The sequence below is a fragment of the Onychostruthus taczanowskii genome, unplaced genomic scaffold (genome assembly GCF_017590055.1).
Source record: "Onychostruthus taczanowskii isolate IOZ18803 unplaced genomic scaffold, ASM1759005v1 scaffold3, whole genome shotgun sequence".
Classification (NCBI taxonomy): Eukaryota; Metazoa; Chordata; class Aves; order Passeriformes; family Passeridae; genus Onychostruthus; species Onychostruthus taczanowskii.
Window position 1 is genome coordinate 14,856,332 of NW_024500349.1, and position 19,214 is coordinate 14,875,545.

General features: G+C 36.4%; 1 long non-coding RNA gene across 1 annotated transcript in view; it reads left to right on the forward strand.

The window, feature by feature from the left end:
- LOC121338119 overlaps positions 1–13,419 on the forward strand; it is a 65,643-nt gene extending 52,224 nt beyond the window's left edge. The window contains exons 3-4 of the long non-coding RNA XR_005952978.1: positions 10,591–10,703; positions 12,653–13,419. This is a non-coding gene — a long non-coding RNA (uncharacterized LOC121338119). The remainder of the gene's footprint in view (positions 1–10,590; positions 10,704–12,652) is intronic.
- Positions 13,420–19,214: the final 5,795 nt, after the last annotated feature.

Here is a 19,214-nt window from a genome sequence, read left to right on the forward strand (position 1 = left end):
TTGATTTCACCATGGACAACAGTTTACAAAATTATATGAATATGAGTGGCTAAATATACATATAATGATCATAATGTAGGAATGTAATAGCTGGAAAGAAAAGCTCAGTAATGTGATTCAAATATAATTAAAAATGCAAAACAACTGCAATAATTAAAACCAAAACAAAACCAAACACCTAACTGCTCTGAGTATTTTAAAAGCAACATGCATGAATATTTCAGAAGATGCTTTCTCTCAAAAGTTAAATTATTTTCATGGCATGCATTTTTTTACTCTTCATTTTCACAGGATAAGCAGGAATGGAAATAGAAGATCTTCACAGATGTTGGCTGAAGAAATAAGTTCATAAGTGGTTAATTTCAGCTGTCATGGATACATGGCTAATTACTATAATGAATAATATTTTTGGAAAAAAAGAAAAAGTTGAATGCTGATATTACCAATTAACACACAAATCTAAGAAGCAAAAATCCACAGTTAATAGAACACTACATAGTCCTTGTAATTAAAGTGTGACATGGGAGGCCAGTGTCACAAAGAAGAGAAATCCTTTAATTAGCCAGGATTCAAAAAGCAAAGACAAAACTGGAAGGTTAAACAGGGAGAAGCCACATTGTAACATAAGACTGTAAGAAAATGACAGGACTTAGACAACCTCGAATCATCCATATTTCTGTATTTGAGATTGAGACTTTTGTCCCAAATCACCTGCCCCAAGTTTATCTGTAATGACAACACCAAAACTACCAATGGAAAACAACTTGCTGTCAGACATGCACAGGCAAAGCCCCAACAGTTACTGCTGGGTTTGTCAGGGACAAGGTTCTTGAATCACATTTTTGGTACTTTACATCAGGAAAAGGAGGCAAATCTGCACTAATGGTTTAGGCTTACAGTAAAATCTTTTTATTATCTCCCCTGTTTCTTGGAGATCACATCATAGGAACTTGATTTCTTTTTGCTCACTAATAAAATCTCATGTTTTCAAGGCAGTGAAATTTGAGTTTCCTTCAACAGATTTTATAAATGAAAGTAGTATTAGAGAAAAAGCCACATCATGGACTTAGACTTCACTTTCTAATTTAGTTGATATGTTCCATTAAGATGCATAGACTAACTCCTTAATTTATAGAAAATACCTTCAAAATGTAGTCCACTAATGAATATATAGTTCATAAAAATATAATTCAGGAATAATTTTGAAAGTATCTAAAAGCTTTTATCAAGTGTACCATACAAATAAATTCCAAGAAAGAAGTAATGCAGAAAAGCTGATTGACAGATGGTTACTGAATTCCTCAATCAGGACCAATTTCCTTTATTTACAAGTCTGTTTGAGACAGATATGACATGATATTCTTAAAAATAGATTCTACCATAGCAGTGCTAAAATTTAATTTCATGTGTAAAATATTGCATCTGGTGTGTCCAAGACAAAATATCTGTGAATGCAGTGGCCCAAGATTATTGCTTCTATCCTGGAAATACAAACAGTTGCAATATACACTAAAAAGCAGAAGTCTACTGTCTTTACATCTGCCTTAGGAGGGGTAAATCTTATCATAGCTCAAGATTTTAGTTCCAGACTTTCAGCTGAAACATTCAACTTCATGTATTAAAGAAGCAGAGGCGTTTTGTTTATTTGTTTTCTTATGGGGACAAAAGATATTTGATGGACTGTGGATATGGTATGAGGAAACTACTCAGACAAGAAAAGGCTTGCAACCTCAGACCATACTGCTCTCTGGATATCATTAACTTGTCCTGCATTTGTTGATCTGTGGCACTTTCATCTGAGAGTCTCTCTACTTTTAAGGGTCTTTTGTTACAAATGCTTACACAAATTTCTTTGCATTCCAATACATTTTTAATAGAGACTTTTTCCTGAGCTGAATAAGGCATTCTGTCTCATCCAAATAAAATAGCTGTGTCTGAAAGGGAGAATGTTGTTAGCAGTAATAGCATATCTAAGGGCTTTGAAAAGGAATTTATTCATTTGTAGCTCGGGCTCATTTTGCACTGAAATATTCATGCAACCTCTGAAAGTGTTGTCAGTAAAACATCTGGCTTGAGCACAGGAGTTTGCTATACAGAAGTGGCTGCTATTCCCATGTCCCAAATGATTCTTTACATGCTCAGCTTTGCTTGATTGTACCCTTCTTCTGCTTAGTTTCTGTGGCATAGATGTATTGGCAATGATTATGAGGATTTTCAAAGCAAAGTGCCTCTTGTAGTGCTATAGGCCAGCTTGTTTAGCCTGCAGCATGTTTGTAATGCTCAGGTTGATTATCACTTCTAACAAAACAGTCCCTAGTGGCTCTCAGCTGCATTTACATATATTTCAGACAGTGTGTACTGAAATAAGCAGTAAATAACCTTAAGGAAAAATTATGTTAATTGGTTGGCCACTGCAGTGCCTGCCAGTTCAACACCTTCAGCTGGGGTTATGTACCTCTTTGAATTTAAAAAGAATACACATCTAGCTCCCAGTTACCTGCATCTAGGATTGCCAAAACTTTTTATTCTAACAGAGACTAAATTTGGTGTGAATGCTTTTGGTTGGTTTGGGGGCATTTTTCATATGTGTGTGCAAATTTTTATCTATGGTTTTAAAATAAAAAAATTTAAATTGATTTTTTAAATATATAGATATATATATGTTTTATTTCTAGTTGACCTGATCAGAATCTCTCTCCCTCTTCCTTCTCCTTGTGTTTGTCCTTAATCTTGTCTTGACTAGTTTTTTTAATTATGATATGATATTTTGTAATGATAGCTGGAAAAAAAATATTTGGTATGTTATACAGTTTCTTGTAAAAATATAATTTTTTTGTACATTTCCTTTCATCTAACTTTTTGTTACTGTAAAATTATTGGATGCTGAAATACTTAACCTAGTACTTTATCCCAAACAATAATACACCAAAAAGATATCTGACCTTATAGGCTTATTTTAAATCTATTTCTTTGTTTCTCATTTCCACCATTTTCACCTGCTTAAGTGTTTACCCATGATATGTGATACCCCATTTCAAGTGAAATTCTTAAATCTGATCAGAAAGAGTAGCTACTGTAAGTATATTCCAGCATATTGTTTGTATGTCTATTTTATCTATATGATTTGGATGCTGATCTTCAGTAAAGAAGGCAAACAATGCATTTTGATAGCATCAGTTATTATGGAAGCATACAGATATTTTGAATCATCTTGTTGGAATGGAAAATCTTTTCTTTATCTATATCTCTGTTATGGACAATCACCTGTGTACAAAGGAGATGCCATGTTCTGTTCAAACAAATTTCTCACAGGAAGACACATCCTTCAGCTCTCTGAGATTCTCTGATCTCATGTAATTTACAGGGTAATCCCTTGTCCTGTATTGCAAGGATCTTGGCTTGTTATTTTTGTGGACCTGTGTCCTGTCCAGTGTGGAACATTCTCTTTTTATTTCCATCATGTTTGTGCAAAAGACTGAACTAATCAAACATCTCCAGAGCAAAATTTAGCAATTAAAATAGATTAAAATTAAATTGAAGTGTTTTCTGGAAAGAAGCATTTTTTCCCTACAGTTGTCAACACCTAATATCATGGATACAGGAATAAGTACTCTACATAGTTGTCGTTTTCTGCACTGCTGAAATGGAAACAACTTATTGATTTCTCCTTTAGTGCTTTTAGGCAAAAGAAAAATTGCATTAGGACTATTTGAAAAATAAAAAGTGTTTGAAACTGATTTCTCTGAATTTTAAAAATGTCTCATCATTTGTAAATGCTAAATCCAAGGTAGGAGACACTCTTTAGTCTGTATAAAAATGTGCACGATTTGCTTCCAGCTGTTGGCCCACCTTATTTTCTCATAATATTGCAAAATGAGTGACGTATAGGTCTTCATTTAATTTTTTAGATTGTGTGTCAAAAACTTTCAATTGCCTTTCCTCAAATATTATCAGAACTCCAGGACTGGCTCATTTTGCCAGCTCTGAACACAGAGAAATATAAATGTGTTCCCAAAGGATGTATATGTTTAAACCATAAAGTTGAAAGTATCCTTAAAAGCTTTCTAGGTATTAGAATTTCTTTTGTACAGCATGAAAGGCCTTATCAACTGTATTTTTAAAATTTCTACTGAATTGATAAAGACAGCTATGTGAAATTATTTTCTTTATTTGGTAGTTTGCTGAAATTCTTTTAAGCATTATTAAGATTTTAAACTCCAGTTTTAAAATTAGAACCTTGTTTGCTCCTATATGAGCTGAAATTTGGTATGGGATGAATGCATGAAAGTATAAATTCCTAAATGACTTAGTCTTTGGTCATAAATATAAATAAATTTTATCTAAAACATGTTGGGGAAAAGCATAAGAAATGAAAAAAGGATTTAGTTTAGTGGTGCACAGCAGATTGCAGATAATACACTTCATATTTTTGTTCCTACAGACGTACTAGCTTTAACTTTATTGGGCCACTTTTTCTAGGAGAAAATACTACCACCACCAAAAAAACACCAAATCCCCCTTCCCCTTCAAACCCCTGAAAATATTTTAAAAATCCCCAGACAAACAATCAAATCTAAAGTGAAATCAGCCCTAAATATTTTAGGTAGTTCTGGTTAAAAAGACTTTTGTTGTAATAAAGATTAGCTCCCAATTAGAGGTTAATGTAAAGTACGTGAATTTGACATTGGAGAATGACATAATGATCAGTCCTCTGCAGTTTGCTCAAATGCTGAATGGAAGATATGCTTTCAATTACAAACACAGAAGTTAAAATTATATACTCTTTGTGTGTATTTCAGTTTAGGACACATTTCAGAAATGTAATAAATATTGAATCTAGAGACAGACAATCCCATTTAAGTTAATTTCATTTGTCAATTTAAAATGCTTTATGTGATAATGAAAAAAAATGTATAATCATATGTAAATTTAATAATGATATGTATTATAAACAAATCTATGTATATACTGATAGCAAATAATGTTTTAAAGTAGATTGCTGTTTATGGTGACTCATCAATATTTTGATATTTTTAAGGGAAAAAAGGCTAGATGATATACCAAGGAAATAGTGTTCCGAGGTAAAGTGCTTTTTTTAACTTTCAACATGGTTCGCACATCAGACCTTACCTCTCCTGTTTTTAACTGTCACAAATTACTCAGGCAAAACAATTAGCTAAGCTTCCTTTTTTTCTGGTTTTGCTTGAGAGGTTGAATGGAACATCTTCCTGGTTCTGCAACTCACAGGGAATATCCTGAAGTCATGAGAAACTTGTAAATGTGCCAACAATCTGAGTGCACTTATTGCTGCCATAAGAGATTACCAAATCAGAATGGACACAATAAATACTTAAATTAAAAAATTGGCTCCAAAGATGTAGCAGTATTTGAGAGTATAAAAAGCACAATGTCATAGATAGGAGAAGGAGGGAGGAACTGAAAACAGCCCAGTGCAAACAGTGTGCCAAGGCATGAACACCACCTCCAGCAACAAAACCACAGGACGATAACTTCTAGGATATCTCAGCTTGCAAAACAGAAATGAAATAAATAGATCCATCAAAGCGTGGCTGCTGAGGAAATGGTAAAACATAACAGTGAGTAGATACCAACTATGGGAAAACCTGCTTAGCAGGGTGCGAGTAGCGGGGCTGCTGAATCTGCAGCCAGCCTTTGGCGCCGTGTCTGCACATCAGGGCTGCCAGAGCCATGAGCAGGGATCTGGAGAGTTATTTCCAGCACAAATCTGCACTCTGTCTCCAACCCCCACTCTGTCTCCAGTCCGAAGGGTGTCTTCAGTTAAGATGCACCCTGGATCCAGAATTCAGCATGAGTGCACACACACATGTAAAATTTCTCTGCAATGGTAAGCACAGATTGGTAACAGGCAGCAAGCTCAGGCTCTCAACTCTTCTCAGCAGTGCTCAGGCACTGACCTCCAGTGCATCTGTACCCTTGTAATCAAATTAGATTTTCTCACCTCTACTTTCTCATCTGAATTTTCTTGCAACTTTTCTTAACACATGTTGATTTTGTCTTTTTCCTTCCTGAAAAATTAAGATATGGCGTGTCAGGAACCTATCTCCTCTTTGGTCTTTCAGTTTAAAACTACAACCAAGTTTTTGACATTTAGGTCAAGCATTTCTTTAAAGGCTTGTCAGGAAGAAGAGATAAATGCATGCTAGAAGTATATACATTATATTTCAGTTCCTCATGACAAAAAAAGGAGGCGGGGGAATAACTTCACTACATCTTTTATGTCTTCTAATGCCCCAGGCTAATAAAATCAAATGCTTTCTTTAAAGTATAAAGCTATTCCTTAATTCATGCATTTGCAATGTTTCCAACATCATTAAGAACAGATTTCTAAGTCTGCCCTAAGTCACTGAGCATTGCCTTTATGTGACAAGGGATCTCACAGAATGAAATAAATTAATCTATACTATTCAACAACTAATCACACCAAAATGAAATTGCTAGAGAATTCTCAGTCCTTAGGTACATATTTTCAGCTTTATGCTCAGATATATCATATACTATATGCTAATAGTAACAGTAAATATATGTCTAATTTTGGCTTTGTAAAAGGAAAAATCTTTTAAGTGAAGCACAAAGACATAGGTGTTAATGTATGATCTTGGCAGGTAGAACGAAGGAAAAGCTCACTCTGGCTTACAAAAACACTAGAAAATTTGGCAAAAGAAAGAAATCTATATTTGATAGAGGGCAAAACCAGAAGATAATATAATTTCACTGTAACATAAGAGTAATTCTGCACTTAGAAAAAGCCAAATGAGAAGACGTTTGGTTTTCTTGAGACTTCCCTGACTTTGGGTTAAAGGGTGCTCAGAATTGTAAAAAATATTCTTGGCATATACGTGTACCAGTATTATCCATATCTGCTCTTGCTAACATGAATAGACTTTGATGACTGAATCTCCAGCAAACTGTGTGCACCTGCTTGCCTTCTCTGTTAGGTACTCCGGGAAATCTCTGCCAATACTGGAGGTCTTTTTTGTGCCCAGCAAGCAGGCATGGCCAGTTGTGAGGCTGGACATCAGAGGAATTAATTTCTCAGACATTACGCCATAAAAAGCTTGCTAGATTGCTGTGGCTGGATCACATCCCAGTTAGTCAACCAGAGGAATTGGTGATTCAAAGCCTTACTCAGCAGGATGCTTGAGCACCTTCTTAGCTTCAAGTGTCTGACCAGTGCCAGTATTTAGTATAAGATGGGACAGTTAAAATCATTAAAACCCACCCTCCCTCAAGCTCTGTTAACTGTCTCCTCAAAGAACAAGGGCTTTTGGTAGCGCTATCAACTGATGACTCTTACTAGTGTAATTGCAATTTCACTTTTTCCTGTGCCTTATTTAAAATGCAGTTATACTGATTATTCACATGCCTGTAATGACTGCCTTCCTTAATCAGTGCTCTCAAAAATGTCACATCTCCCTGTGCTCAGACCTAAGCAGGAGGGAGGTCCCTGCTGCCACATGTCTTGCAGCATCTCAGAAATCTTCCTGGCGCCACTCTTGGTGTCCCCTCAGCTGCCAGTCTGTCTAAACAGGGGAAAAAATGGAGCGGTAAGAGAGAAACTTCTAGCTGCTTCCCAGCCCCTGTGAAATGATTACAGCTCTGCAGGCTCCCAGGCAGGTAGGCTTATGCAGGAATATCACAAAACCCAAAGCTGTGAGCCAAAGTTTGAGGTCTAAAGGTTGTCTGTGTCGTTTCTTACTTGCATGTTTTAGTGGACCTGAGAGGAGTCTGACTTTAGGCAGATGAATGTAACTGGATATAAGTGAAGTATAGGCCTGATTCTTCTCCTCCTGGCAATGCTCTGAATATCTTGCACTGTTCCTGTCCTACCTTTTGCCCTGTGAGAAGGGTAAACCAGCAGCTGTGTTACATACTCGTTTCTAATAGCTGGCGTGTTGAGAGGAACTTGTTGACACCTGCATAAAAAATTGAATAATTTCATTGTGCATACTAGAGAGGAAAGAAACCAACCCTTCCAGTGCACCTGGTGAATTTGCTTTCCTTTTCTTTTCTTTCTCAATTTCACAAAAAGTAAACAGTGACACTGAACTGCAGTCCTGTACTTGGGAAGTGAGGGAGAAAGCTGGTGGCAATCTGTGCTGTTGACACAGTGTCACAGTGCAATGAGGCATGCTGTATCATCTCAGCAATGCATCAAGCCTGGGAAGAGCTCTAAAAAATTTAACTGCATGGAAGAGGGGTTTATAGCCTTTTGCTGTGCAAGTTTAGCATTGGGTAGCACAAGCAAAACAATCTGTGTGCCTTGGCACGTTATCAGCAGGGGCTCTGATGTACCACCATGGTGCACAGTCTCCTGGAAGAGTCAGTAGTTTGGGGCTTGGTCTATTATGTCTCACACCAAGACAAATGTTTTATTGCTTTACAGGAGAAGGGTGGACTTTTGGCACTACTCCAGTTTTCACATTGCCAGCTGTGTCTTCAGCTTGAGAGATTTCTTGTTTGCTCTATGTTTGCTTCTATTCCTTGCAATTTTTTTACCACAATTTTTTTGTATTTTGCCATTTTGAATCTGGAAGAGTATGTAATGCAGCATATTTAATTTAAACTTTTCTTAAACTGGTATTGATCAAAGGTGCTTCAGCATGTGCCAGAACTCCACATTCATTGCATTATTTATAATATTGGGGGAAATTGGAGGAGCTAAAGGAACTTTCCCAATATCATGTTGGTGGAAAAATCATGGAGGGAGAGAATATGGGGATTTTTCATGATGTTCTGGGGCACAGAGACTCTTTACCTTCACAGTCCTTTGAGACCTCATTGATGAAGACAGGAAAAGTGTCCCTGACCCACATTAGGGGACAAAGTATTGCTTCACAGTCAAGGCCATATGGATCAATGGGAAGCATGTTTTCAGATTTGCTATTTGTTTCATCATTCTGTGCTTCAACTTGTCCTCTTGCAAAAAGGGGGGAAAAAAGGCCATGAGATTCAACTGCTGAAAGTTGTAAAGTCTCATATCTCAATAAGGATTCATGAAGATCAGCCTTATTTCCCTTTGCTATGCAAGGAAGACACTGCTGATTTTTTCTAAAGTTGTTTGTGTTCTAAAACTCAGTTGGCTCTATAAGGCTTCATACACATAAACTGCATGAGGCTTTGTCCAATAAATACATTAAATACTTTGAGAACATCAGATGTCAGGCACAATAGAAGTATAAAGGATCAATTGTTACAAGGGTACCTGAAGGAGTAGTTTCAGTTGTTAAAGTTATTAAATAGCATGAAAACTGAAAAGCATTATGTAAGGGATAGGAACTGTTGTCCTTATACTTCAACACTTCAGGCCATTCAGAAAGATTATTTAAAAATTCATTTGATTAGCAGCCTAACCAGGGAGGATGTCACAGTGCAAAGGATTCTGCCCTCACATGTGGTTCCTTTGAGTTTCATATGCCCCGGAGAAAGTGCCAACTGCTTATGCACCACAATTACATTTGTAAAAATTGATTTACACATCCACAGGCAGCAAGAGCAGGTGTTTGATGTCTTTTTTCATCAGGGAGCAGCAAGACTAGACTTCTCCACAACAGAAGATGAGCTGGGATGGAGGTGACAGCAGGGCAGTGCCCTCACCAAACAGGGATGCTCTCACACAGTACCCAGACAAGAGGAGCAGAGCACAGCCCTGACCAGACCCAAAGAGCTGTGCTGATCCCTCCCTAGCCCACAGTGATAAGGGAGAAGGCTGAGTCAGTAAAAAATGGTCAGATCAGCAAAGTGCAAAGCAACCTCTTTGTCCTGTGTGCTTTTGTCAGTGGTCTGCAGTGTCACACCCCAATTTACAGTATAACTCGTGTTTCACATAGATCAGATAATCCCTGCCATTGTTAGTGCTGGTTTTACCAAACTGCAGGGCCTAGGTTTTTTGGGAACCAGTATTTTTTGTAATAATAATTTCCAACAATAATTATAGTAAATATTAAGAAGAAAATTGTGTTAATACAGTTTTACAGAAGGCCTTACTGACAGCTGTGCATCTAACTCCATGGCTATCTGCAGTCCTGCAGGCACTACAGTACACCTGTGAGTAATGGTGTCTGTCTGTCTTGTTCTGCAAGTGCATTAATAGAGAGACTTCTCACAGTGCAGTGGTCTACAGAAGGTTGAGATCTGAGGGATGTCTTTGGTGCTTAAACACATAGGAACGATGTTGAGAATCTGGACTGAGGTGTGACTGAATCCCAAAGCTGATAACCTTTCAAGGAAGCTGTTTCTACCTTCAGGTTTCCCATCTCTTTAGAGATGTTTTTCATGCACACCCATTAATAACTTTACATTTGACACACACCTTGTGACAAGAACTTTTAAATTTTTGTGCTATTTTCAAAGACCTTCTGTCACTATATAAAGTCTATCTTAACATTACTAACACATATAAGATTCATTTATGAATTTCCTTGCATGAATCAGGACCTGGAATCCCTATTCCTTACAGTTCCTTTTTCTGTCCACATGAAAATTGTTATAGAACTGAAACAACCTTGTCATTAAGGATGTGAAACTCCCATATTCTCTTCTCACCTGCAGCCCCGTCATGGAAAGGAGAGAGGTGATTTGGAAGATCCTCAAGCACAAAGAGAAAGGACCTGTGTCCTAGAAAGTGTTGCACTGGCTGGCATTCATAGTGCTGCCAACTGCAAGTAAGTTCGAATTTGCCCTGCAAATTTGGGTTGAGTTAGTTTCAAGCTTTCACAGCCACAAACTCGTTTCTCTCTTATACTGAGTATGCTTGTTCTCAAACTTAACTGGCAATGTCAAGAGGCAAGTCTTAGCATTGAAAACACAAAATCAAATCCTTCTGCTTTGATCAGGAAGCTTTCTCCTCACTTTTAAAGTCATTCCTTGGAAATAAAGGACCACTGCAATATTTGCAGTTCTCTTTGTGTGCTCTGTATGTGATTGAGAAGGTTAACCTGTAATGGCAAGGGAGCAAGTACATCTGTTTTACCACTTGACCATTGACAGCTCTGCCTGATTTTGAAATTCAATCTACAAATTAATTTTGCACTTTAACACTTTCAGGTTATTGTTATGAATCTCACTGGTGCTAGAAGTATATACTTCATCAATTTTAAATAATCATTATAACTGAATAACTGTTGAAACCTAACTCTTCAAATTTAGAGTTATCTGTGAGATCTTACTGGTCACAAGTGTGTTAATGTAATAATTGATAACTTCTCAATTACTTGCTATCATCTTCTCTGAATTCCAATGGTAATTAAATGAAAGAGGATATAATTATACCTGCAGCCATTTCGATTAGTTCAAATGGAGCCCTAACTGGCTAGAGGAAGCTCTTGTTAAAGAAGCAAAGTCCTGTTCCTACATCTCATATTCTGTCTTTGTAAGAAACATTTTCTATCCAATTATGCTTTAATTGCTATTGCTGCCTCCTAGTTCTGTAAGGAACTTATGTGACAGTGAAAACTAAACTCCTCTTCAGCACGGTCCACTGTGAAATCCTGGCACAATATTAAAGTTCCATCTGCCTTAGGTACTAAACTTTTGGTCTAATGTACAAAACAATGATATGTTTGGTTTTGTGCTTTGGGTGAAGGACAGGCAAGTCAGAGTGGGAGAAAGAGTCCAGTTTGTGCTTGGGCTGCAAACCTGCAGAACCAGCCCCATGGCTGTAGTCCAAACAAACAGGAATATTTTTTTTTCTTTTAATTACTGTTTTCAGAAAAGTGACATTTCTCCAGCTTCCCATTTGCACCTTTTTTCTGTGAAACTCCCCCACTGGAAAACTTTGTTCCCATTGTGTGGAATAGCACACACACCTCATCAGGCACGTGATGCAGCCAAAGAGGATGTAGGAATGAGGGCAGAAAACTAAAATGCATGTGTTGCTAGCAGAGTAGTGATTTTTCTCCATTTGTATCTATTAAATCTGCATCACTAGGCCTCTGCCCCCATCCCCAAGAGCTCATTTCTCTCTGAGCTGGAGATCCCACCCCTCACATTTACTTCAAAAAATCACAGAATTTTCTGAGTTGGAAGGGACCCACAAGGATGAGTGCTGAATTAATTGCATGTGCAGCTGCTCTCCAGTGGAAGGGTAAAGGCACCTCTGGGAAGGACTGGAAATGGAAATTTACTTTTATTTGCTGGGTTTTCTGTATTCACTGTTGGTTGTGTGAACAAGTGAAAATAAGAACCCTGTTGGCTTTGGGGTCTGCTTTAGTAATGAACACACAATCCTAATTTAGTTCCAGAACTAAACTAGAACTGCACATGTTCTATAAGAATCCATGTCTGTGTCAAATAAGGATAATATTTCCATCTTAAAGATTAATAATGAGTTAATAAAAGTTGTTAGGAAAGGAAAAATTATAAATAGCTTCACTGGGATGTCTGAGCTATATGTATCTAAATCTGGATATTGACAAGACCTGTTCTTGTTACAGGGAACAAAATAAAATATACAAAGTTTTGGGTTTGGATCCTCTGGGGAGAGGGGTCGTGTTTATTTTTCTGATTTGGTTTTGTCTTTTGGTTTTGGTTTACTTGTGATTTTTTTTATTTAAAACATTGCAATTAAATAGATGAAGTTATATGTGATGGTTTTCTTGTTTTTGTTTTTTAGATCCAGGTGCAGAAGCTACAGCAATTAATATTAATCTGAATTTGATTATTTGGCTCTTCAGCTTTTCATTGGATTATGTTGACTTTGTAATTTGATTGCTACACAGATGTAAGCTGTGCTGATTGCATTAAAATATGCAAAGGAAATTAAAAGTATTACCAAGTGATGTTCTGAAAACAGTTCTTCCTTGCTGGCTGTGAAAACTTCCTTTTGGGAAGAGAAAAGCAAAGGAAATTAATGATTATACTATAATGCCAACCACTGAGTTACAAATAACCCATCTACATGGATAATAAGTATTGAACCTGTTATTCTTTGTTTCTGGACTAATATGTGTTATATAACTAATAAAAACTTAATAGACTATATAATGCTCTATAATGTGCTAAAATAGGAGATTAAAAGGTGAGACCCAGAAGGGAAGCTCCAGCATTGCTGCTTTGCTCCTGCAGTACTTCTGAAGATCCCCTACACTAAACTTTGGCACAAACACTGCTGTGCCACTGCTGAGGCTCAGCCAATCCCTGGGTGATTCCCAGCAGAGTTCTGTGGCCATCACCATCTATCTCACAGTCCTCTTTAAACAATATTAACTGGGGAGAACTGAGCCACAAAAAGGATCTTCCTGTTCTATTTTGTGGCCAGGAAAAGGTGCCTCTCCACTGACAGCCGCAGTACCCAAGGGAGTTTCTAATACACATCAATTCTGTGTGTGATGGGACACAAAGTGGCCCATCTGTTACTTCCACAAGTTATTTTGAAAGCATTTTCTGTTCCTAAGTAAATATCATAACTGGAAACTGAATTAAGTGTTTTCCAATATTTTATACAGGATGTGTTTTCATTCAGACAAATGAATTCTTCATTATCTTTTTTCATTAAGTTCAAGGTTATATATTTCCCCACTGCTTTCCCCACTAGCCATTTAAGTGCCTCATAAGAGAGGCAGAAGTAGAAAATGCAGTGGAAATTTTAAATTTTCCACTGTGCTTTTTATTAGTCTGAAAAATGGAGGGGGGAAAACAACAGTAATATTTAATAAGGTTCACCTTACAATTAATTATACAGACAACTCCTTTCTGTGACTGAATTTGGAAAGGAAGATGAAACCAGAACTGGAAGTTTGAGTCTGCTAGTTTCTTATTTAAATATTCCAATTGATTTTAGAATGGTTGCTCATGGAGCAACCTTGTATTCCTCTTATTAAATCCCAATTTCAATGAGGAAAAAAGCACAAAATGCATGAAGGTATCCAAGATATGCTTCTAGTTTGAAATTTACATTTTGGTGTAACCTGAAGCACAGCACTTCCCCTGCAGCTGGGGGAGATGCCTTGTCAGTCCCACTGCCCACAGCTGTGCTCATCCCTTCTTTGGGAGAACAAAAAGGAATTGCAGTTTACAGGCAGACTGGGGTGATGGTGATAGCACTTTACCCGTAGTGAGGACAGCTAAAAATCTGACAGTAAAACTAACAGCCTTAATGTCCCTTTTTCTGCTCAAAATCCCTTTAGAGCATTTTTTAAGTAACTCAATAAACAAATGCATGCATAGACTTTCTAATTGCTTCTACAAGTTCCTCTAATGTCTAATATTGTATTAAACCGTGGCAGTAGGATTCCAGTTACTTATGCAAAAATCACATCTGCAATTGATAGAAATATTTATCAGTGTATTCACTAAAATGAAAAAGCATTGAAGCAAGTAATAACATTTAAAACAAGTAGGAAAGCACAAATGAAAATGAAGCATCTGAATAATTACACAATATACAGTGCAGAAAAAATGATATCAAAATTCCACTTCTGTTTCAAATCAATAACACTGAAATGTGACAGGAACTTGATGATTGTGTGTAACTAAAAATTTAATCCACTCAAAATATCTTTGCAACACACTCATAGACAATCAAATCTTTGCAATTGTTTCTTAATGAAAAGCAATTGGTTTCTGGAAATAATTAGCTTATTTTTATAGCCACAATCAAAGAACATATGGAACTAGACAAGAGTCTTGTTCCCAAGTTAAACATTTCAATTTACAATGTAAAAAGAAATAGAGTATATAGTATTTTATAATCAATTCTTATCAGCTTTAATTTGTGAGTGGATGTGGTGATGAAGTCCTAAAGGTGCAGAAAAAAAATTTAAATAATGTGAACTAAAGACTATGGAATGGCCAGTGCACAGCAGGATAATGGTAAAACCAGGAAGAATGACTACTGAAGACAATTCTAAAACAAAGCTTTTCTGTTCCTAAAACATATTAAAAATGAATGTTGGTGTCCCATCAACTGAAAATCCCTGAGAGAAAATAAGAGATTTTGAAAAACACTTCTGTGTTGAATGTTTTGTAGTTCCTGAAAAATATGGAGTGTCATCGCCTCACACATTATGTCCTAATGTATAAACCTGTATTTCCTGCTGAGATCAGTTGTGACAATTTCTGTAAAGTCATCACAAAACCCAAGAGGGAAAATTTTGATTTAGTTCACTACTAATCTAAAAATCCTGAATACTTTATTGTCTTGTGGGTCTTGTGGTTTTTCTTTTTTTTTTTTCTTTTTTTGTTTGTTTGTTAAGTTTTACTGTTTTCAGGAAGATATGGAAAGAATAAAAGGAAAAATTTTTCAGAGGCAAAGAATCTTTATCTCAGAAAGCAGTGGCAAGACATTAAAAGGAAAAAAATTTAGGTTAGATACAGAGATGCAGCATTTAATTTACATGTGCACACTGGAAATGAGCTTCTGTAGATAATTTAAGAAAGGAAGATTCACATAAGCCAAAGGATAAGTAGGTTTTAAAGATACCATTTGTCTGGTCATAGCTCAGATACAGGCTGTGCAACTCACTGCTAAACGCTTGAATATTTAGATGGGATTTTTTTTTTTTTTTTTGGTTGGCTGGGTGGGTTTTGTTGTTTTTGTTTTTGGGGTTGTTTTTGGCTAAACCAGACTAAAAATTGTGATTGGAAGCAAGATAATGAGTAAACATAATGAATGCATTTTTTAGAAGTTACTCTCCCACAAACACTTCCCTGTGAGGAAATAATAGCAACATGCTATTGCTGAGGGTTTCTGAATGTACAAAAATTCTACATAGGAAGCACAGAGTCAGGGATCCCTCTCAGAAGAGGAAGGGTTCTTTTCATTATTTCTGGCTTGCTTGTCTTCTTGACTTTATCTTTAATTCTCTTTCAGAGCCCTACCCTGCATTTATTATTACTTATGCTGCTTATGCTGCCCCTGTCAAGACGAAACCCACTCAGATGGAAAAAAAAAAAAAAAAAGATCCCAAAAAGAAAACCTTCAAAGTACTGTATCTTAACTTTAAATCTCACTCCAACTCTCATGGTTTCATTTTTTCTTCTTCATGAAGAATTGTCAAAGCACTTGACTGGTAGACCTTGGGGTGGGATTTCAGAGTCACAGAGTTGCTCAGAAGACTGAAGTTAAGAATTTTATTCAGGAAATCTCCATACCTATTTTACAGTGACAATACAAGCAATATGGCCAGACTAATGTAACCTAACTGCTACTGCAACTGCACCTCCCCTGAAGTGGGACAGTTATCCATAAGCATGTATTTATTCTTTTTTAGTATGAACTAACACAAATATCTGCAATTTATTTATTTGCAGATGACATTGAATTACTTCATTCTTACCCTGGGCTCAGAATGTTAATTTGAAAATTTACTTTCAACCAGTTGGTACAAGATAAGTTCCTGGGCACCAAAACTCAATCATATCACTTTTTCCTGAAGGAAACAGAGTCAGAAAGAATCTTAAAGGCTCTTCCAGGTGACTCAGCTTGAGCCTCTCTGCTACTAAGCTGCTGGTTTTGTTGTAGTGTAAGCAAAGCACAAAACATTCAGGGAGATCCCTGAAAGCATTTTGTAAAGATCTTTTAAAATGTCTGCTGGCTGAACATTCATCCTCTTCAAAAAAGCCAAATACAGCAACAGGGTGCCAATATGGTGATTAGTTATACCTTTCTATTTTACAGTAATGATTTATGAAGGGCATTTACTTAACAAGCTCCTTTTGAAGCTTTTGTACATGATTGCAAATGACATGTGTGACGTCCAGCAGTCCTTTCTTTTGCATAATGGTCACAGATTATACTAAGGAAGAGTAACATGGAGGTAAAGTGACAGCTCCAGTCTCTTAATGAGAAGTTTATTAAGAAACTAGGACTGATTATCAGTTGCAAATTAACCATAATGTGAGTAATCAGCAGAGACGTCACATTGGTGCAAGAAAAACGATAAACAGAGGGATGTTCATCCCTATGCTAATCAAAAAGTACCTACAGCTCATTACAGAATGTCATTTCTAGCAACCTGGGGACACAGGATTTGAGAAATGTGGTTTTGGAAATTGTATTTGGCAATACCACTATGTGTACCTTTAGACTGTATTTAACATGCCAAAGGAATGTGGCTTTTTTTCTAAAATAGAGATTCAAGATCTCTATGAAAAAGCTAGAATTGCAATACATAAAATTATATTTTTGGACCACTAGACTAGACTATGGTTTTGAAACAGTGGAAAAAATTTGCATTGATTTAGAAACATTATTTTGAAAGTTTTATAAGGCAATTGTAAAATGGATGCAAAATTCAAGCCACAGTAATCAGTCTCATCATTTGTTCTGAAAAAGATTATAATATTACTTTTAAGCATTTTGACTTGTATTTACAAACTGCACCCTGGGACTCAAGCCTCAAACCTGCAAGGAAATGGCCAGTCTAGGAAATAAAGAGTTTACAAATTTTTATCATCCAAAACACAGCAACAGATAGGAACATAACAACATAGATATTGTTGTCTGGATGGCAATGTGCCAGCAGCAGGAATTTTGGCACAGTCATCTGTTTTGTTTTCATTGCTCCTCCAGTGCCCTTTGTTCTACCATAGGTAATTTCATTCCTTGGACTCCAGTCCCCCATCTCATCTCTTTCTGTATAATATCCTGATTCTCTTTTTCTCAGGCATTGCCCACATCATCTGAAAACACCAGTGGTATCCCTTGATCCTTTTCTATCCTTTTGCCAGGTTCATTACTGAAAAAAGGAGCTCAAACTTTCCTCTCCTAGAGAAACTTTTACTATTGAATACAGCCTTTTGCCAACACTTCTTCCAGATTTTACTTGTCATAACAGGATTCTGCTGAACAAAACTGCCTGACTAACAAGTTCTCCTGTGACACATATCCAATAAATGTTTTGGTGTTTTTTTGAGGCTTTTGGTTTTGTTTTTGCTTGGTGGAGGGAGGGTTATTTTTTGAAGTTTGCTTATTTTATATCACTTTTATTTAGTCACTAATGTATTTAAGATAACAGAATCATATGGTGCAACTTATCTTTGGTAAAACTCCCATCATTTTAACCCATTTTTTGTCTGCAGGCATGTCTTTATCAATCTTTCCCTCTGTGTTTGTTCCAAAGGCAAAATCAATGACTGGATCCTGTGTTTTGTATTAGAAATTTTCTGGTTAGATTTTTTCCATATACATATATATATATATATATGTGTGTATATATATATATATATATATGTGTATATATATATATATATATATATATATATATATATATATATGTGTATATGTATAAACACACTATGTTATTTGGAAATACTTTTCACTTTTTATGTTTCTGAGTTTGATAGGGAATAATTGACTGTGTCTTCAAATAACAAATAACAGATATCCTGAGCACTTCTGTAAACTTAATATCACTTAATAACCTCAATATTTCTTTCAAAGAGCTAAACTCTGAAGACATGTTTCTGCATTGGCCTATTTCAAATGCTATCATTATTTCAAGTTCTTCCTAGGATTTCCGTTGTTATCTTTGTTGAAGGGAAATGAACTTTTCCTCTGAAATGACAGTGACAGCTGTTTGTTCCACAAAGAAATATCAAAATAATATTTTTTCCCAATTGAGGCCAGATGTTTCTGTAAGACACTTAAAAAATACATTTTTAATCCATAAAACAATTTTTCCATGCATATTTCATCCCATTCTAGCTCCAAATCTGCTCATTTTAATCAGTGTTCATCTTAATGATGCTTAAGAGCATTCAACAGACCCAATATGTGACTTGAATGTGGGACAGATCATTCTTAAAAAATAGATGTGAGAGTCACCAGTGAGTGGAGATCTGATAGGCAGAAAAACATGCAGCTAGCCCTAGGCACTGAAACCAGCTAGATACATGAAGTATTTACTGTTTCTTGTTCTATGATGTCTTAATAAAGAAACTGCATTTTAATTGTTGCAAGATTTTCATTTCATGAATTCTCTTTTGCATCAGGAATAAATGTCTTCTCAGCTGCACTGGCAGTTCTGTGCCAGCGACTCACATTCACACATTTGGCGAATCAACGGGGATCATGATGAGCTGCCTTGTTCCAGAGGTCTTGGGAAAGCAGGAAAACTCTTTTCTGCTTTCCTGAGAAAAGAGGGAAGCTAGGGCACATAACCCACAGGGAACTTGCAGCCTGTGGACAAAGCTGTCCACAGTGGGGAATCCAAAAGGGCCAAAGGAGCAAGGAG